The sequence below is a fragment of the Pleurodeles waltl genome, chromosome 7 (assembly GCF_031143425.1).
Source record: "Pleurodeles waltl isolate 20211129_DDA chromosome 7, aPleWal1.hap1.20221129, whole genome shotgun sequence".
Lineage (NCBI taxonomy): Eukaryota > Metazoa > Chordata > Amphibia > Caudata > Salamandridae > Pleurodeles > Pleurodeles waltl.
The window spans coordinates 1,055,241,753-1,055,263,930 of NC_090446.1; the positions used below are offsets into that span (position 1 = coordinate 1,055,241,753).

General features: G+C 46.0%; 1 protein-coding gene across 2 annotated transcripts in view; it reads left to right on the forward strand.

Moving 5' to 3' along the window:
• LOC138245909 (sterile alpha motif domain-containing protein 9-like) overlaps positions 1 to 22,178 on the forward strand; it is a 173,898-nt gene that overhangs the window by 89,408 nt on the left and 62,312 nt on the right. The gene's annotated exons all lie outside the window — the stretch shown is intronic.

A 22,178-nucleotide genomic window follows, 5' to 3' on the forward strand; every position in this document is an offset into this window, starting at 1 on the left:
AATAACACCCATCCTGCATAGGTGTTCATATATGATCCCTGGAAATGCTCTCAACAAACTTTTCACTGAACGTATCATTACGATAATTTGCAGACAGCAACGTCGATTCACAAATATGTCAGGGGTAGCAGAATTGACATAACACATCCTCTGACCATAATACGGTCACAGAAAGCGACATTATTTGAACTTTGACCCCGAGTCTTCCTAGAAAGCGATGCCACTTTACATCATAATAAATTGCATCTTTCATAAAACTGCACGATTAATATAACAGCACAACAGACAACTGTCTGTTTTATGTACTACTTATATTAGGGTGCTGCTAAGACATGCTAGTGGAACATTAGTCATTTCTCTGTATAATACATGAAAAACTATGCTGGAAGCGAATATATTGCCACAAACCACCAGATAACACTACAGTTATTTATACCACAGACTGCCATGATTCATTACTTCCATGAGTGTGTCCCACAGTGAGAAATGTATTGATAATTCATAGAGAGAGGAAAACAAAGACTGAAACATAGTAGTTATGTCCATGTGTGGCAATTGATACAGACAATAATGAGAATAGGAACTATGTTAATGACCTAAATTATTAGTTATTGTTAACACATTTTGATGCATGATTATTTGCAAGGGACTATCGCTCCTTGAAGCACAGAGGTGAAGGTTTTATTCAAACATCATTTTACATTTGTACACAGTAGTGATAATAAGGTAGCAACTTTTTAAAACGTATTCGTTTTTAGTTCATTTTTTTTCATTGTACTGCCGAATTTATTTACTAAAACCTACAACATAGTGTCCTGGCTCCAGTGCCAGCTATTTATAACCGGTCCTTGCAGTAGCGTCTGGTATCTTCCAAATGTGGTATGGGATAATACTTGCACTCAAAACTAACAGATGTAGGAAGAGAGTGAGCCCCACCTCTTCAACAGAGTTTCTTTCGTAGGTGCCATTACGTCAAGAATTGCCTCCAGTATACCAGTTCCTGCATTTTGCAAAAGGTACCTCCCTAAGTCAAGAAATACATTTGACTATTTTAGGACCTACTGCAGACTTTCAGGTTTTTCACCACATTATCACTCATGCTCACTTTCATTCACTCATCACTCGCTCTCACCCTCATTCATTCACACTCTTTTGCACTCCCTGTTACTCTCACCCACTCGCTCTGACTCTGACTCACTCATACTTTCTCTTACTCCGTGTCACTTATTCTCATTCACTATGACTCACTCATTATCACTCGCTTTCCCATTCACTCTTAGGGCCTGATTACAAGGCTGTCAGTCTCGCTATGATGGTCAGACTGCCACAACTGAACATGGTTCCCAATGGCGGTCTGGGTAGTACTCAGCCAGGGCGGCATTGCGTTCAGCCACGTCTGGCTGATTACACCTCTACTTACCACCAGGCTTTCCATGGCCGTCTGACCGCCATGGAAAGGCTGGCGGTAAGCCAGTGCTGGGGGCCACGGGGGGCCATGCACTTTCCGTGCCCATGGCATGGGCAGTGCAGGCCTCCCCTGCCCAGCACCATCGGAATGGGCCCTGACCGCTTTGCAGACACTGCACATTCCAAGGGTGCTGGGAGGGGGGGGGGGCCCTGTGCAACAGCATTGGCCGTGGCTCCATGTGGAGTCGAGACCAATACCACCGTACACTTTCCACTGGGCTGACTGTCGGAAACTGATGTTTTCGCTGATTAGCCCAGTGGAAACCTTGTAGTGGGGCTGGTGGTCTCCTTACTGTGAGTCTAGTGGTCAGCTTTTCAGCCCCTTAATCTTGTTCTCTCACACTTTCTCACTCACATGCACTCCCCTTTATTGTCTAATTGTCACTCATTCTCACTCACTTTTCTCACTCAGTTACACGCACTGTCACTCATTCTGACCTGATATTCCTCTGTTCTTGGCACTGATTTTGTCACCTCTAAGGCCATTGGTCAGAAAGGCAGTGCCAACGGTCAGAAGGGGAACACCAGGGAGGCACAGCTGCAAATTCTGGTGCACCATAAATTATGTTCATGCATTCATTCCCCATTCCTCAGCTCCTTGTCTATTCTGGTTGTCTCTTCATTACACCTTTCATGTATCCCTCTCGCTCTAAGAATATCACAGCAGTCTCTTTTTAATACTTTGTTAATTTCTTTTCTTACACTTGTCTCCTACCCTCCAAATCTGTCTCTTTTACGTTTGTTTCTCCATCTATGACCTGTCTTCTCCTTCTCTCAGATTTCTTTTCTCATGGTTCCCCTTCTCTACTGTCTTGTTTAAGGCTCTCTCTATCAAATCTTTCTCACACCTTCCTCTCCTGTTTCTATCTCTGCCAGCTGTGTCTTTTTGTCTGTCTTCATTCATGTGTCAACCCTGTCTTCCCCTCTCTGTCTGGCAACAGGCTTTTTCATCAGTCTCTGTCTTCATCACCTATCTCAGCTGCCTCTCCCTCTCTTACACCAATCTTTTTTTGCCAAGACTTGCCATCCTTGATGTGGTTTTCCCACTAAATTTTTGCCTTTAACCCTCCTGTTTTGCTGACTTCATTTTTGCTGGCTTTAGGACTTTGCATACTTTACCACTGCTAACCAGTGCTAGAGTGCTTGTGCTTTCTCCTTCAAACATTGTAAAGTTGACTTATACCCAATTGGCATATTCTATTTATTTGTGTGCCCTTAGTAAAGTGTCACAACATCTGCTCAGGACATGTGAATTAAATGCTACCAGTGGGCCTGCAGCACTGATTCTGCTACCCATTTAAGGAGCCCTTTAAACATATTTCAGCTTTGCAGCTTTGCAGCTTGTGTGCAGTTTTAAACTGCCATTTCGACCCAGAAAAAAAAACTTTGTGTCAGGCCCAAACTTTCATTTATAATGCATGTAAGTCACCCCTAGGGTAGGCCTTGGACAGTCCAGAGGGCAGGGTGCAGTGTAACAGCCCACCATACCCGGCACCACAGCCACAATGAACTCCATGCACTCAGGAGCACCCATAGACCTCTGGCACCACCGCCTCTTCAAGCCATGTAGCAACAAATTAGTCAAAAAACTCACCACCATCCTCAATGCATCCATTGCCACAGCCACCTTTCCCAATGTATAGAAACACACAGAGGTCAGACCTTTCCTCAAGAAGCCCTCTGCAGACCTCTGCGATCTCCAGAACTACTACCCCAGCTCACTGCTCCCATTTCCCACAAAAGGCCTGGAGAAGGCCATCAACCAACAGCTCACAGAACACCTGGAGAGAAACAACCTGCTAGCCCCCTCTCAATCAGTTTTCCAAGCCAACCACAGCACAGAGACCGCCCTGATCACCGCCACTGACGACATCCGCAACCAACTCGACAGAGGAGAATAGGCCACCCTGATCCCTGTTGACCTCTCCGCAGCCTTCCTCACCGTGTTCCACCACACACTCATCAAAAGACTACATCAGAGGAGATGCGCTCACATATATTGCATCATCCCTCAAGGGACGCACACAGAGAGTCCGCCCCCCCCCCAATTCCCCTCACAACCCAAGAGCACCATCTACGGCATCATCCAAGGTTCAATCCTCAGCCCCACCCTCTTCAACATCTACATGATGGCACTAGCCACCATCGTCAGAATCCAAGACATCAACATCCTGTCCTATGCCAATGACACTCAGCTCATCCTCTCACTCTAAGCAGACCTCACAACACCAAAGTCCAACTTCTACCACTGCATGAAGAACATCGCAACCTGGATGAAGAACTGCCTAAAGCTCAATATGGACAAGACTGAAGTGCTGATGCTTGACAACCTTACTTCCCTCTGGAACAACATCTGGTGGCCTATGGAACTCAGACCCACCCCCATACTGAAAGATCACATCTGCAACCTCTACTACATCCTGGACAGCAAAGTCACCATGAAAAGACAGATTAAAACAGTCTCATTGGCCTGTTTCCAAACTCTCATCATGCGCTGAAGAGTCTTCAAATGGCTCCCAACAAGCACCAGGAAAACAGTCATGCAAGCTCTTATCACCAGCTGTCTGGACTACAGTAATGCACTGTATGCAGGTACCACCATTGAACTCATGAGAAGGCTCCAAGCGATACAGATCTCAGTGGCCAGATTGACCCTCAACCTGCCCAAATGGACCCACATCACCCAGCACCTGAGGAGCTTCCCCTGGCTCCCCGTCCAGAAAATGATGCCAATTCAAACTATTGACACACCTCTAAAAACCCCTTCATGATCAAGGACCAGCATACATGAACCACCAACTGAATTTCCACCAACCATCCTGAAACCTCTGCGCCTCCTCTGTCCCCCTGGCACAGACACCACGCATCCCCTGGTGCCACGGCAGAGGACACTTCTTCTCCCTCCTTGCCGTCAAGTCCTGGAATGCAGTCCTCCTCAACCTCTGAACATCATGCTTGCTGACAGAATTCAGGAAGAAACTCAAGATGTGGCTCTTTGACTAAGCCTAACAACCCAACTCTTGGATACCCTTGTGGGTGACAAGCCGCACACTACAAATACTGATTGATTGATTGCATATAATAAGTGGGACATGTACATTTTAGTTTGACATGTCCTGGTAGTGAAAAACGTAAATTAATTTTTCACTACTGCAATGCTTACCTCTCCCATAGGCTAACATTGCCATTACCTTATTACATCTAATAAGTGATAATTTCCAAATGGGAGCAGCTAACCAGTTCATGTTTGCTGTTTTTGGAATTGTAATGAAAAATCCTCTCTCAACATGAAGTCACATTTTAAATTCTAATTTTGAAAATGCAACTTTTCAAAAGTTGTCATTTTCCTGCCATAGCCCTTTAGTGCCTGCAGTTTGTCACTGGGTCACATGACTAGGTGTAGATGGTAGTGCTTTGTGTGTGTTTCACATAAGCTTTATTCGGCCAACAGACCATCAAAGCAATACAATACAATACAATATAATATGATAATATAAACCATAATGTCATAGAAATTTTTTAAAAAAGAATGATCCATGTTTGCCCGTCTTAAAACAATTCCAACTCATTGTAAATAAAAAGTGCGTATGCGCCATGCTGTTGCTAAAAACTTACTTACTGCGTAAATTGTCACATTTGAATTGTGGCTTTTTAAGATCCGCAAAGCTAAAAAACATTTCCTTAAATTCAATTCCCTACAGATTTTATATATCCATTTAAACCTTGGGATTGAATAGGCGGGACAAAAAAACATAAAATGTTCTACTGTTTCGGAAGGAATGCCACATACAGGACAGGTATCAGAGCTTGACTTAGGTCCCCATCTGCTCGTTAAGGCCTTCAGGGGTAATGTTCCAAATCGAAATCTGGCATACAAACTTTTGCCTAACAAATCAGGTATTGTATCTAAGTATGGTTCAAACTCAGGGTACCATTTAAAATCAATAAACGAGTTAGTTAAATGACCATTCGATTTCTGAGAAATGTAATTATTACATATGTGGGACCAGTAAGCTCTCTTCAATACTTTTACATGGGGCTTCACAAGTTGCTGGGGATTCTCCCAGAAGTTCCTCAGTCCTAGCATGCAAAACCAACTAGATACGTGTTTGATCCATGGTATGGACATGGAGTTAGAGGTTTTTAACAATTCTAATAGGGAAGACTTATATATAGCCAGTTCAGGAACTACCCAAAGCCTCACCCAATATAGTAGGGGCCGTAAGATAATCAAATCGGCTATACGTTTAAGCCCTAGATCTAAAAAAAGGGGGGTTAATGGGGTGCTAGTGGGACAAGCACATAGAGCCCGAGCAAAGCTATTCTCAATTTTAGTTATCCTACTGCTATCTGTCATGCCCCAAATCTCTGCACCATAAACAGCAGCACCCTGTGCCTTGGCCACATAGATCTTTACTGCTGGAGACACAACTTTAGCGATCGTATTCCTGTAAAGGCGTAATATGGATGCTGCCCGATGTTGCAAAAGCCCGCCACTCTTACCGACTTGTTCGTCCCAGAGGAGTGAGTCTGTAAGCCTCACACCCAAGTAGTCGATAGAGCTAACCTGGTCTAAAATAGCTCCATCTAACCTGATCGTACACTTCTTACGAGAGCCAGAGCGAAGCACCATCAATTTTGTTTTCTTCGAGTTCAGCTCTAAACCAAAATTCCAGCAGAATGATTTAAATCTATCCACAAGAATTTGCAGCCCCATAGGGGTCTTTGAGATCAATAGAGAGTCATCCGCAAAAAGAAGAATTGGGATTTTCTGATTGCCTAAGCTGGGAGCATCATTCTGGCATGTCATGAGTTCTTGGACCACCTCGTTAATGAATAAAGAAAACAAAAGTGGCGCTAGGACACATCCCTGACGAACAACTCTTTTAATGGGAAACTTGTTAGTCAGTTCGCCTTGGTTACCCCATCTTACTTGAGCGTATGTGCCTTCATGCATACGTGTTAATAAATGAATGATATCAGATGGTGCCCCTCTTTTGTGTAGCACTCCCCAAAGCTTGTCTCTAGGGACCAGGTCAAAGGCAGAGCGCAGGTCTACAAAAGTGACATATAGTGTTTGCTTTGCCAAGACTACATATTTCCAGTGTAGCACGGTCAACCTAAATACCTGGTCAACCGTGCTAACTCTAGAGCGGAACCCTGCCTGAAGTGGTGATAGGATCTGCTGCTCCGTCACCCAACTCGTCAGTCTAACTAACAATTGTTTTGCAAAAATTTTTTGTAGGTTGTCAATTAAACTGACCGGTCTGTAGTTAATTGGAAGATTTACGTTGCCCTTTTTATATATTGGAATAATTTCTGCACCCTTCCACGTCTCAGGGATCTGTCCTCCTTTTGCGATTTTGTTTGACAGCATATTAATATACCAGGTCCAGATGGGTAACTCTGATTTATAAAGGTCACCTGGAATTTTATCAGGGCCTGGGGCTTTACCTGTCTTTAGAGATTTAATGGCGTCTGCAGTTTCTTCTAGAGAAAAGCAAATATAGCTTTCAGAGTTAAATAGATTCCCACTGGACGGAGTGCTTTGTGTATTCGTCCTAGACAGCCACACAAAATGGAGAGCTTACATGTGCCTGGATGGGTCATCACTGACAGGATAGGTAGGCGGAGCTGGGCCCAGCCCTACATATACTTGAATAGACTTTGACCTGCCTCCACACAAAGGGTGCCTACCCCTGGTGGCTAGTCTAGAGCAAGGACAGGGAAGGCAGGGTGCTTATATACGTCAAAGGGAACCTCTAGAAGTTTCTCTCACTTCAAAGGAAGGTCCTGGGATACACATTGGACCTCAGGCATCAACTCATCAGTACTCTTTGGCACCTGTGGATACTGTGCCAGGAAGAAGGACTGCTGTGCTGCTAAAAGGACTGTCAGTCTGGTGGACTGCTGCTTTGAGGGCCTGCTGCCCTCTTGCTTGGGTGAGAAAGACTGAACCTGCATCTTTCGAACCAATGACGACAGAGAGACTCCAAGGGCTAGCTAGCTGGTCTTTTTGAACTCAGCACCTGGACTTTGTCATCTGTGAGTCCCACACTGGCAATTTGTGGCAACCCTGTCCGGGACCCCTGAAAGTGGACCTGAAGGTGCTCTGCAAGTCCTCCGGTGAATCCAGCAGAACCAACCCATCACTTCTGCTGTGAGGATTTTCCTAGCACAAGGACTCAACATCAACCCACTCAGCACGCATTGGAACCGCCACTCTGCAAAGCTTTATCGACGCAGGCCCTCGCATCACAAATCTTTCATCGATGGAAGCCTCGACGATGATGCTGGTTCTCACATTGCAGACTCGCAGCTCTTCAGGTCTGCACATCACCTTAACTGTGTGACGCATCCTCAACACCGGACTTCTCCCTTGTCGACAGGATCCTTGACAAAGACGCAGGACCATGCAGCACAGCGCCTTAGAACCAACACATCGCTTCAGCTGCATGACCGTTAGACCTGGAATCCTTAGGGTGTTTTTACTCCAGACTTTTTGCCTTTACCTCCTGTTTTGTTGCTATATTTTTTGATTGCCCTTTGGACTCTGAGCACTGTACCACTGCTCATCAGTGCTAAAATGAATGTGTTTCTCCCCTAAACATAGTAACATTGGCGTATCCACAATTGACATATTTCATTTACCTGTAAGTGTCTTGTAGAGTGGTATAATATATACTGAGTTCCTGTAAATTAAATGCTAGTAGAGGGCCTGCAGCACTGATTGTGCCACCCTCTTAAGTAGCCCTGTAAACATGTCTCAGGCCTGTCACTGCAGGGCTTGGCTCCGCAGTCTTACTGCCACCCTGACATGGCACCTAAAACCTGTTGCCAAGCCCAGAACTCCCCTTTACCTACATATAAGTCACACCTAAGGTAGGCCCTGGGTAGCCCATAGGGCAGGGTGCCATGTAAGCAACATGCAGGATGTATACTTTTAAGTCTCATGTCCTGGTAAAGAAAAACTCCCAAAGTCGCTTTTTATTACTGGAAGGCATGCCCCTCCCATAGGCCAGCATTGGGAATTCCTTCTAAAACATTTAAGCTGTAATGCCTGATCAGAGAGTAGTAGCTGCATTATGGTTAGTACCATTGGAATGGTAATAATAAGTACTCTTTGCTGGTAAAGTCGGATTTATTATTACTATTTTAGAAATGCCGCTTTTAGAAAGTAGGCATTTCTCTGCACTCACTGCCTTGTGTGCCCACTGCCTATCTACAATACTTATCTGCCTTGGGCTAGGTGACAGCAATACTTGTGCATTCACTTCAGACACCCATAACACAGGATACTCAACTGCATCTGCATACTGATGGGTATTCCTGGGAAGGAGGTTGGAAAGGGCTCACACCTACACCCCATAGGGTAGTGTCTAGAGTCCACACAAAGCGGCTGATTACCTCACACTGATAGTCTGGCGCTGAGGCTGACCTGAAAGGGGACCTGTGCACTTCATAAGAACTCTTAATAGTCACCCCCCCACATCAAAGGCACTTTCTTGTATAAGTACTGGGTCCTTGACCCCCTAAACTCAGTACACGTCTGGAATAAAAAAACGCACTGCAGTAAAGACTGCTGTGTGCCAGGATTGCCACTCTGCCAGGATTGACTGCTCTAAGGAACTGCTGCCTTGCTTTGCTGTGCCGCCCTGCTGCCTGCTGATCTCTGCCCTGTAACCCAAGACTTGTCCTTCAACTCCAAAGTGACTCCGAGCAGCCCTGCTTTCTTTCACTGCTCATCTTCGATCTCAACCTGAGCGGCTTTTGTCCAGAATCGCCTCTGTCATCAGTAACCTGCCCTGAGCAGCACGGGGTTCTTTTGCCGCTCACCTGCAACTTCAAATTGAGCGGCTTTTGTCCAGCTTCACCGCTCCCCTTCGATCTGAACCTGAGCGGCTTTTGCCCAGCTTCGCCACTCCCATCTGTAACCTGCTTGGAGCGGCCCGGCTTTCCCTTGCTTCTAATCAGCAACTTCAACCCAAGCGGTGTTTGCACAACTTCACCGCCTGATCCGTAACCTGCCTGGAGCGGCTCCGCTTTCCCTGCTGCTTGCCATCAACTGCAACTCGAGCAGCTCTGCCCAACATAGCCGCACCCCACTCTCCGAGAGGAGCACAACCAAGGACATTGCGTACCCGTGCCGAGTAGTCCTCTGTACCCCAGTTTGATCTATTACCTTCTGCACATTAATCTTATTATTTTTGAATCTATAAAGCCAATACTTTGCTATTTGTGATTTGGATCTGTATCATGCTAAACTTAAAAATAACCCTATATACAAGCTTTATTTTTCTATATCTGTGTGAAGTCTTTTTCTGTGGTGCATCTCTTGTGATTATTGTGTGTGTGTTGCACAAGTACTTTACACATTGCCTTCTAAGTTAGGCCTGCCTGCTCTGCGCTAAGCTACCAGAGGGTGACCACAGGCTAATTTGTGATGTGTCAAAGGCTTGCCCTCACTAGAATTGAAGGCCCCTAATTTGACAGGGTTCATACCTCTGCCAACTAGAGACCCCATTTCTAACACTGGTGATCAGCGGTGAGGATTAGACCTGTGTTTGAGCAATACCACATAGTGATTCAGTGTACACTACAACACAACACTTAGACCTATTCTCCTATTTTTTTTGCCTGACCTGTACCAATTGGCATTTTTCTTTTTTGATTTTTTTCAGTTCCCCCTAATTGGCCTTTTTGATTTCTTGCTGCTAAATTATGTCTTGTTCTGGCGAAGCCGTACCTGCACCTGCGGTAGCAGACTTTGAGCTGACCAGGCTGGAATCTTACTCTGTGCAGCAGCTAAAGGATTTCTGCAAGGACTTTCAAGTGTCTACAAGTGTCATCAGGAAGGTGGAACTACAGAAGGCTTTGAGGGCCTGTGCTAGGAGACTAGGTTGCAGGGGAAGACATCCAAGAGGAGGAGCAAGATATTCTTGAGGAGCACGAGGAAGAACTGATCCACGATTCCCATGGGGAAGTGGAACTGCCTATGGAAAAGGCTAACAGTTTGACAGAAGCAGTAGTGGTTTCCAGACCAGGGAGCAGTGTCTCTTCCAAGAACCTGTAACCAGAGGAGCTGGCGGGCAGGAGGGAGGAGAGGAAACTCAGATTGGAGCTTGCCAGATTGGAGCAGGCCCACGAGGAGAGATAACTGGCTCTCAAAGAGAAGAAATTGGCCCAGATCTCACTTTGAGAGAGCTGGACGTAAGAGCCCTGGAATTGGGATCCAGCAATAGAAATGATGGCAGCATGACAGTGGTGTCTTCAAGTGAGTCTAAAATCCACATCCCAGAAGATGTGGTGCCCGGTTTCATTTTGGGGGATATTGTGGATAAGTGGCTACCAGCCTATGAAGTGGCTTTAAGAGTGCATAGGGTCCCAGAGAAGTTCTGGGGAGGTAGCCTTTGGCGGTACATGCCCCCGCTGGGGAGGGACACCCTTCTTACTTTAGAGGTGGGGGACTAGACCAACTACTCTGCCACGAAAGCCATCTTAGTCAAGAACTTTGGTCTGACACCTGAAAGATATAGGCAGAAGTTCAGTGGCAGTCGCAAACTCAACACACAAATCTGGGTAGATTTCATAGATTATGCTGGGAAGGGCTGGGTGAAGGGCAGCAATGTAAATGATTTTGATGGTCTGTACACTTTATTCTTGAAGGATCACATGCTTGATAGTTGTTTTCCAGAGCTGCGCCAACACCTGGTGGGTAGCAAGCTTACTGAACCCAGGAAGCTTGCTGAGGAGACGGACATCTGGGTCAGCACCAGTGCCCTCAAAGAGATCTGGGAGGACTCTGAAAAGGATGGTTAGGGTTCTCCCCAGAGGAAGGAGGAGGTGGTAAAAAGAAGGAGTTCCCTACAGGCCTCCAAAACAACTCATGATGGAGAAGGTCTGGTTCAGATTTCCAACCTGACCACTAGAAACCAAACTATCCTGACAAAAGTCAGCAACCCATAACACCTGAGTGCTATGAGTGTAGCGAGTATGGACACTGAATGGGGGACCTCAAGTGTACAAAAAGAGCATGCTGTCCTACGGAGGTTAAGAACCCAGGGGTGGTTAGCCTAGTGCTGAGAAAATAGTTTTTCCCAGTTAATTGGGGGACGTTTGGTAGGGTTAACCTAGTGTCCCTGGGTGACAGTGGGATGGTTCCTAAGATCCATATGCCCTCATATACATCTAAGTATAGGCAATGAGTCATCATCAAGGGCAAGGTGTTGAAGCTCTGAGGGACACAGGTGCCAGTGTGACTATGGTAAGGAGTCAACTGGTTTCCCCAGAACAGGTGATTCCCAATGCATTCCACCAAGCTGTGGTGGCGGTCAACTGAGAGGATCACCATCCTGTGGTCCATGTTCTATTTGAATGTGGGGGGGTCAGGTCATCTGAGAGTTGCTGTAAGCCCTGCCATGCCTGTGGACTGTTTGTTAGGTAATGACCTTGACTCCTCTGCCTGGATAGAGGTAGAACCCAATGCTCATGTGGAGATGTTGGGGTTACCTGACTGGATCGGTGCACATCCACATCTGTGCAGATCCATGGTGCCAAGGAGGGGAGTCAGGCAGGACTGGAGCCTGGAACAGTGGCCCAGCCGGCTGCTAAAAAAGGGAGAGGCGGACGGCATAGTAAACCAGCCCCTGAGTGTACCCCTAGTGAGATAGATGGGGTGCCCACTGACGCCACCCCAGAGTCCACTGAGCAAGGCATCTCTAGGTGACCTACCCATATCTGCAGACTGGTAGGTGAAAGGAGGACCAGCCAAGGAGGAGTTCTGTAGGGCACAGAGGGAGTGTCCAACCCTTGTAGGCATGAGGCGAGTAGCCAAAGTCCAAGCAGCAGGTGATCCTCTAGGAGCTATCACATTTACTGGGAGGACGGCCTCCTATATAGTGAGCCTAAGTCTCCTGTGCATGGGACAACAAGGGCCCTGGTGGTCCCCCAATGCTACAGGTCCTTGCTAATGGAGCTGGCTCATGAGATACCCCAGGAAGGACACTTGGGCCAAGACAAGGCCCCTGTAAGGCTTGTTCCCCACTTTTATTGGCCCAACAGGAGGACCTGCTCAGACACTGTAGGACCTGCGCGATTTGCTAGGTGAGTGGGAAGACAGGGCAAAAGCTGAAGGCTCCCCTGGAACCACTGCCAATGGTTAACACCCCCTTGGAAAGAGTGTGCATCAACATCTTTGGGTCTGTGGTTCCCCATACTTCTTCGGTCACTGGTTCATCCTGGTCCTGGTGGATCATGCCACTCGATACCCAGAGGCTATACCTCTGAGGACCATCACTGCACCTGTAGTGGCAAGAGGCCTCATGGGGATTTGCGCATGGCTGGGTTTCCCCTAGGAAGTCGTGTTTGACAGGGGCACCAACTTCATGTCTTCTTACATGCAGTGCATGTGGAAGGAGTGCGGAGTAACCTACAAGTTCCCTACCCCTTACCACCCTCAAACCAATGGGCTGGTTGAGTGGTTCAAAAAGAAACTAAAAGGCATGATAAGAAGTCTGTCTGAGGGCCTGAGGAAAAAGTGGGATATCCTCTTTCCCTGTTTGTTGTTTGCCTACAGAGAGGTACCCCAGAAGGGAGTGGGCTTCAGCCCCTTTGAGCTTCGGTATGGGCACCCTGTCAGGGGACCTCCTAGCTTGGTCAAGGAGGGTTAGGAGCAGGCTCCCAATAACGTCCCCAGGATGTAATGAACTATATGCTGGCCTTCCGAAGCCATATGTCTAAGTTGGGGAAGCAAGCTTCTGGCAACTTAGAAGCCAGCCAGGCTGAAATGAAGGAGTGGTGTGACCAAAACAATACCACTGTAGAATTTCAGCCTGAGCAGAAAGTGTGGGTAATGGAACATGTGGAGCCTGGGGCCCTCCAAGATCGCTGGTCAGGACCCTATGAGGTAGTTGAGAAAAAAGGGAAGGTCCCCTACATGGTGGACTTTATGACCCCTAGACAACACCGCAGGGTGCTTCATATCAATTGCCTCAAACCCCACTTTGCAAAGTCTGAGGTCACCATGTTGCTGGTGACTGATAAGGCTGAGAGAAGGATAGTTAAGTTCTGCCTGACCTCTTAGCTATGCAGGAGAAGGATGGGTCTGTGGAAGGAGTGATCCTTTTCCCCACCTTGACTCCTGAGCAGCAGAGGGACTGTTACCAAGTATTGGAACAGTTCTCCTTCCTTTTCTCCCTTACTCCTGGGATTACCCACTTGTGTACCCATGATGTGGACACAGGAGACAACCTCCCTGTCAAGCACAGGTCTTACAGGTTGTAGGATGAGGTGAGGCCTGGCATCAAGAGCGAGGTAGCTAAGATGCTGGATTTGGTGGTGATAGAACCCTCCAGTAGCCCCTGGCTCAGCCCTGTGGTTTTGGTACCAAAACTGCTCCAGTGGGCACCACACCTAAACTGAGCTTCTGTGTGGATTACAAAAGGCTCAACTCTGTGACCAAGTCTGATGCATATCCCATCACCCGGGAGGATGAGCTGATTGACAGGCTAGGGGCTGCCAAGTACTTAAGTGTCTTTGATCTGACATCAGGGTATTGGCAGATTGCCCTAACCGAAGGATCCAAGGAGAGTTCAGCCTTCTCCACTCCAGATGGCCACTACCAGTTCAAAGAGATGCCCTTCGGGTTAAAAAACACTCTTGCCACCTTACAGAGGCTGGTGAACCAGGCACCTGTGGTTTGGAGGCCTTCTCTGCTGCTTACTTGGATGACATAGTGGTCTTCAGTAGCAGCTGGGAAGACCAGCTCTACCACCTCAGGGAAGTGCTTCATCCACTGCAACAGGCAGGCCTGACTATCGAGGCCAGTAAGTGCCAGATAGGGCAGGGAACAGTGGTGTACCTGGGACACCTGATGGGCGGGGGTAAGGTGCAGCCCCTCCAAGCCACGATTGATACCATAAAGGCCTGGGAGCCCCCCAAAACCCAGACAGAGGTCAGAACCTACTTGGGCCTCACTGGGTACTATAGGAGGTTTGTCAAGGGATGCAGCACAATTGTTGCCCCCTTGACTGAGCTGACTTCCAAGAAACAGCCCAGAAATGTGATTTGGAGAGAGGCATGCCAAAAAACATTTGACTTCCTGAAACAAGCATTGTGCACGGCTACTGTGCTCAAGGCCCCTTACTTCTCCAAGGGATTTATTGTGCAAACTGATGCCTCAGAGCATGGCATAGGGCATTATTGTCACAACTCAATGAAAAGGTCCTGGAGCAACCTGTAGCCTTCATCTCTAGGAGGTTGCTCCCCCAGGAACAGAGGTGGCGTGCTATAGAAAGAAAAGCTTTTGCTGTGATTCTGACCGACCACAGGCCACTCAGGTGGCTAATGCAGATGAAAGGCAAAAATCAAAAACTTTTGAGGTGGTGCATTTCTCTACAGGGTATGGTCTTCAGGATGGAACATAGACCTGGGGTAGACCACACCAATGATGGCGGTCTATCCAGGTTCTTCCAACGTAATGATGAGAACGCCCTAGAGGTTGTGTAGCTCTTCCCACTTTCGGCAGGGGGGCACATGTTAGACTTGGCATCCATAGAATGGTCTTAAGACAGGTGTTTTGCCTTTACCTGCTGTTTTGTTGCTATCTTTGTTTTGGCCTTAGGACTCTGAGCACTTTACCACTGCTGATCAGTGGTAAAGAGCATGTGCTTCTCCCCTAAAACATAGTAACATTGGAGGGTGTATCCACAATTGGCATATTTAATTTACCTGTAAATCCCTTGTAGAGGGGTATACTATATACCCAGGGCCTGTAAATTAAATGCTGCTAGTGGGCCTGCAGCACTGATTATGCCACCCACTTAAGTAGCCCTGTAAACGTGTTTCACGGTTTCCACTGCAGGGCCTGTATGCGCAGTCTAGCTGCCACCCATACTTGCCACTTAAAACCTCTTGCCAAGTCCAGAACTCCCATTTTCTTACATATAAGTCACCCCAAATGTAGACCTTAGGTAGCCCATAAGGCAGGGTGCCATGTAAAGCAAAAGGCAAGACATATACTTTTAAGTCTCATGTCCTGGCAATGAAAAACTCCTCAGGTTATTTTATATTACTGTGAGGCCTGCCCCTCTCATAGGCCTGCATTGGGAATTCCTTATAATACCTTTAAATTGTAATTCCTGATCTGAGAGGAGTAGCTGCTTTATGTTTAGTAAGGGACTTGAGACCCTCACGGGTGAGTAGCACGCTCTATAAATATTTTGATTGATTGATTGATTTAGTACTTTACTTTACTGGTAAAATCGGATTTATTATTACTATTTTAGAAATGCCACTTTTAGAGAGTAGGAATTTCTCTGCGCTCACTGCCTTGTGTTGCCACTGCCTATTTCCAATACACGTCTGGCTTGTGCTAGGTGATAGCTACTCTTGTGCATTCCCTTCTGCCACCCACAACACAGGATAATCAACAATATCTGCATGCATCAGCATATTGATGGGTCTTCCTGTGGAGGAGGTTGGGAAGGGCTCACTCCTACACCTCATAGGGAAGTGTCTAAAGTCCACACAAAGGGGATGATTACCTCCCACTGATAGTCTAGAGCTGAAGCTGAAGCTGACCTGGAAGGGGGACCTGCGCACCTCACAAGAACTCTTTGTGGTCACCCCCCACCTCAAAGGTACGTTCTAGTATATGTACTGAATCCTTGGCCCTCTAAAATCCGTACTCTTTTGGACTCAAGAAACACGCTGGAGTAAAGACTGTTGTGTGCCAGGTTTGCCACTCTGTCAGGATTGACTGCTTTCAAGGACTGCTGCCCTGCTTTGCTGTGCTGTCCTGCTGACGGCTGATCTCTGCCCATTATCTGCCCAAGACTCGTCCTCTAACTCTATAGTGACTCCGAGGGGCCCCGCGTTCTTTCACTGATTGTCTTCGATCTCAAACCGAGCCTGCCTAGCATTGCCGCTCGCATCTGTAACCTGCCTATAGTGTCCATGCTTTCATTTGCCGCTCACCTGCAACTTCAACCCAAGCGGTTTTTGCCCAGCATTGCCGCTTGCATATTTAACCTGCCTGGAGCTGCCTGGCTTTCCTTTGCTGCTCACCTGTAACTTCAACCCAAGCGGCGTTTGCCCAGCTTCGCCGCTCGCATCTGTAACCTGCCTGGAGGGGCCCACTTTCCCTGCTGCTCGCCTTCGACTGCTATTCAAGCGGCTCTGTCCAGCATAGCTGCGCCCCACAACCTGAGAGGAGCACAACCAAGGGCATTGCACACCTGTGCCGAGGAGTCCCCAGCACCACTTTTTTGATCTTTTACTTGCTGCACATTAATCTTACTAATTTTAAATCCACAAAGCCAATACTTCTCTATTTGTGAATTGGATCTGTATTGTGCTAAACTTAAAAATAACCATATAAACAAGCTTTATTTTTCTACATCCGTGTGAAGTCTTTTTCTGTGGTGTATCTCTTGTGATTATTGTGTGTGTGTTGCACAAGTACTTTACTAATTGGCTTCTAAGTTAGGCCTGCCTGCTCTGCGCCAAGCTAGCAAAGGGTGAGCACAGGCTACTTTATGACGTGTCATTGACTTACACTGACTAGGATTGCAGTCATTTTGGACAGGATGCATACCTTTGCCAACTAGAGACCAAGTTCCTAACAGCAATTCATCCTCATACTCTGTTTTCTAACTTGGTGTGACATTATTCCTTTTGTTGTGTTTTTACTTTTTTTGCTGTTTGAAGTGGTGCATAAATACTTTATACATTGCCTCTAAGTTAAGCCTGACTGCTCTGTGCCAAGCTACCAGAGGTTAACTTAAGGGTTTGCTTGTGCCTCACCATGACGAGGATTGTGGTTGCTAATTGAGTAGGGTTTCACCCCCCTCAACCAGTAACCCAATTTCTCATACTCTTCCTCTTTCTAACTAAACTGTTTACTCTCCCCCACTCTCTCCTCTCTCACACACACAAATCTTTGTCTTTCGGTGTCTCACCTGTCGGGATGATGTGTCTTCTTCCTCTCTGCGGATCTCTATGCTACTCCAGCCATCTATTAACTCTTCATTTTCACTCTGCTATCTAACTTATTTCCCTTTCCCATCACAATGCCCAGAGACAGCCATAGGAATTGAGACACCATTTTGCCAGGCCATCTCAAGAAGCAGCCGCAAATTAATAGCTGTGTTGATGTCAGTTTATTATTTTGAACACACCATTCAGTGTTCTTGGTAAATTGCTCATAAAGACTACACAAAATGCTGCAAAGGCAGCTCAGGCCAGAGCCCCACCTCAGGAATAGTGGCAACATTGTTTTATCCTAGTTTGAGGTTTACCATTGAATTCCTTGTTCAATGCAGGATAAAAAGGGTTCTAAGGAGACTCATGAGATCTCCGTTTAACTTCTTTTTATGCATGATTTTGCTACCTTTTAGATCAGGGGTTGCATGGGTGGTTGCCAGGGTTTGCAAGGGGAAAGACAGGGAATCGCAACTGCAACCATGGTGACCACTCAATAATGTTGATAGCTGCAGACAGATTTGATGTTCACTCCATTTATGCTGTTTTTAGGTCTTGCTTAAAGGGAGGCACATGCGCTATCTGTTACAAGACATTTTGTTTGCTTATAATAGGCTAAGAGTCCACCCATTGTTTATCATTGGTTGGTCTCATTGTCACTCATTTGCTTGCTTCTTATTTGATGGCTTCTGCGGGCTTTACTTACCGGATGTGAGTTTGTCCCTCCACTGGAGTATTGACACATTATTGTGTCGCTACACTTTTGTTTTTCTATGCTACTTTTTTCTAATTAGTTAAGTACTCTATAAGAGTGACCGTGTTTTTCATCTGTCTGCCTCGTGTGAGTATCTTGCCCCCCCTCCCTGTCTCCGTGTTGCTCAGTGCTTCTCTGCCAATTCTGTGTTAGTTCTGTCCTGCGTATTGCTTTGTGCTTCTGGGCTCCCTCCTATGTTGCTTTGTCTTTCAGTGTGGTTCTCTGCCCCTCCCATGTTGTTCTTCTTAACAGTGTTGCTCCACCCCCCTAGTGTCCCATTTTGCTTCCTCACCCAATTCTGTCATTTTCATTTTGCGCCCCTCCCTGGCATTTTGTTTCTTTTTTTCAGACCCAACTTGGAACAGTAACAATTAAAAAAAATAACAATAATTCACATTATTTTATAGGCAGGTGCATGAGTGGTGATGCACACACCTACAAAATGACTCTGCCATCTGCACCAAAAGTTCTTTAGCTTCCTCTTAGGCCAGGGGTTGCAACTGGGACCACTGGCGATCCCTAAATGACATCCATGTCATCCATGTCTTTCAGACAAATTTTATGTTTCTGTGTTTATTTTGTTTTTAGATCTTACCTAAAGCAGCAGATGCGCTTTCTGTTGCTAGACATTGTGTTTGCTTAAAATGGGTTTAGAGCCCACCTGTTGTTTACTATTGGGAGGCCTCATTGTCACTGTCATTTGTTTGCTTCTTTTTGATGGCTTGTGTGGGCTTTATTTCCCTGTCATGAATGTGGCCCTCCCCTGGAGCCTGGGCGCATTACTGTGTCCTTACACTGCTTGTTTTTTTGGTGCTACTATTTTCTTTTTAGTTAAACAATCTACGAAAGTAAGTGTGTTTTCTAGCTTCTCTGTTGCCCACGCCCCCATCTCTGTTTTGCTGTGTCTCGCCATCTGCTTCTCTAGCCTTCCTGTGCTGCTTCTGTCCCCTGGTCTCCATGTTGTGCGTCTGTGCTTTCTCCCGTCTCCGTGTTGCTCTTTCTCGGCATGTGCTTCTGAGCTCCCTCTAATGTTGCTTTGCCTCACCAGGAGGTTCTCTGCCCCTCCCATGTTGTCCCTATCCTCTGTGTCACTACCCCCCACCCTCTTCTCCCTTCTCCCATTTTGCTTCCTCACTTGCATCTTCTGCGAAACAGAATTTGGATCAATCCTAGATTTCAGTAGCGATTTTAATAGCTCTGAATTGCACTTTATTATAGGTAAGTGCTAGAGTTCGCTGCTGCCACAACCAAGAATTCCCTCAGTATTTTAAGGTAAGAGGCAGGGTCAATACCTTTCTTAGTTCTAAGATTACCAAAGGAGCTAGCCAAGATTTGTCTTCCTTAGAGCTTAACAGGACATGTTCATTCAAAATGGCCCAGATTTCTGTCCCTGTGAAAAGGGATAATAGTTTGACTTAGTAAAGTAGGGATAGGTCCTACTAAGCAGGGCTAGTTTTGGTGTTTCTTTTTTCTCTTGTTCTATTCTGGAGCGAGGTATTAGAAGGGCAGGAGAAACTATTGGATTTTAAGAGGGCTCCAAAAGGCCAAATATTGGTCTTTATATTTAATTGTAGCCAGCAATGACACATCTGGTCATATTACCTTAAGAGTTTAAAAGAGATTAGAATTGATTAAATTAGCCATCTGATTTTACTAAACATGTGAGTGCATCTAACCAAAAAAATAAAAATAATGTTCAATGGAGAAGAATAAAGACACTATGCAGGCAAGGGGAAGGTCCCCTCCATGTGGGACTACCCAGTTAAGTAAGGAGGTTAGCAGAGAAAAAAAGACCACATCTTGACAGGAGTGATCATAACACCTGCTAGTGAAGGTAACCTTTTTTACATGACTTGATGGTGAATTGTTGTCAATGCAGATGACAAATCCAGCAATATTGACATGAGCAAATAGCTCTGAACAGCAATGTTATCATGTAACAGACAGCTACATGTGTACTCCATAATGTGCTGATCCAAATGTGATCCAGTACCTGCCTAAAAACGCCATTTTCAAGGTCTTACTGAGGAGAGGGAGACCAGCAATGTGGCTAAGCCACATAAATGGATGCACACACTCTGATGGCCCGGGCCATTCAGCCTATTTTGGAGGAAGTTATTCCATTGACTAAATTATGATTAACACAGAAATATAGTCAATGGTGCAGGATATGACAGTTCCAACTCGACCCAACAGTGAGCACAACCCTCCTATTGCTTTTTGCTTTTGTTCTAATCATGCCCCACAGTGCAGTAAAACAAAAAGGTCCCTCCCTCGTCAAACATCCAAAAAAACAACTATGACCAACATCCAAGTAGAAGATTAGGAGGCCTTATCCTCTTGCCCCTGGCCTCTACAGTGCTCTAGATAATGATCCACAAGACGTGGACAACCGAGGAAGGAAGTGAAAATAGGATTCTAGCATTGTTCAAACAAATAACTATGAAGGAGAATCCTATGCTTTCTAAGGACAAGCAATTGCATAACAATAAATTCAACTGGTTCGATAAAAAATGTTGGTACAAAAAGAGAGAGCTTTCACAGGCCTTAGCCATAAATCACTTAATGCAGAGTACAAATTCATTAAGTTAAGACACAAGTATCAGAATTTGCTAAGTGTAAAAAAAAAAACCCATATAATGCAGCAATTTATTTGGGATAGTCTAAAGCAGTGGTTCCCAACCTGGGTCCGGAGACCCCTGGAGGTCGGCAAGCACCTCAGGCGGTCTGTGATTGCTTCGAAAATTAATTAATATTAACAGATTAACAGCAGCAGCTCCTTCGCTATGGCAAACGAGTGTCGCCACCCCACCAGCAGCAGCAGCTGCAAATTAAAAAATAAAAACGATAATAAACAATGCTCTCCCCTCAGTGCGCATGTGTGTTTGGCCGGCCGTCTCAGGATGACCAAAACACATGCTCACTGAGCTGTCTCCCACCTGGCACTGTGTTGCCAGGTTGGAAAAAGCAGGCCCAGATTCCCAGTCTGCCTGGGAGCCCAAAGCCAGGGTGCTCAGGCCAATCCTAGCACTGCTTGTATACTGCCAGCAGCATGAGAGCAGCGTTAGGATTGGCCACAGGGCAGGCTGAGTGCCTGTGCCTGCAGTGAGAGGAGCCAGAAGAGTGGCTGATGTGATGCAGCGGGTCAGGTAAGTTGTTTTTCATGTGTAATGTTGTCTTTGTTTTGTGCCCCCCGCCCCACCACTTTGCTCCGACAGGAGCTGCCACTGCAGATTAATAAAGTGTATATAAATTAACTGGCAAAGTGTACAGCTGAAAATTTTAAAAACGTACTGCAAATGTCAAGGAATTTGAAATAGGAGGCTAAAAATTAAATTAAAAACCTCAGATTGATTTGTGGGAGCAGTGCTGGTGAACCAATCTGAATATAGTATGGACGATGTGTGGCTTCACTTGAATTTAGAAAAGCTTCAACCTTCCTATTAAAATTAAAATGTTTATTTTGTATTTGTTTGCAAATTAAATAAAATGTGTTATCATTTGTGCATGTGTTTGATGGAATGCTTGTTTCTTTTTTTAGTGTATTGTTTTGCGGTTCAAATCATCGACAATGGTTAGGCCTGTGTCACCAGCTTCCAGCAATTATTCATTGGGGTCCCCAGGTTCTAGTAATGATAATGTGGGGATCCACAGAAGTCAAAACGTTGAGAACCATGGTTCTGCAGTATGCAGCTGCTAAACAAGATTTAGAAGTGTTTTGGGCCCTCATTCCTTGGGGACACTCAGATAATAAAACTATGAGGAAGCGCATATAGGCCACAAAAATGGCTCAGGCACTTCAAGTTGCTTTATACTGTTAGTGCAAGTAAGACATGGTTTCCCAAAAAAATAACAGTTCCTGCGCCACAGCCACTTCATAAGATCCCATTGAAGATTAATATTACAGAAGTCGGGTTAGTCATCTCTCATGAAAAATCAAATCCTGGTCCTGATTTTATTCCAGCAGACTTTTATA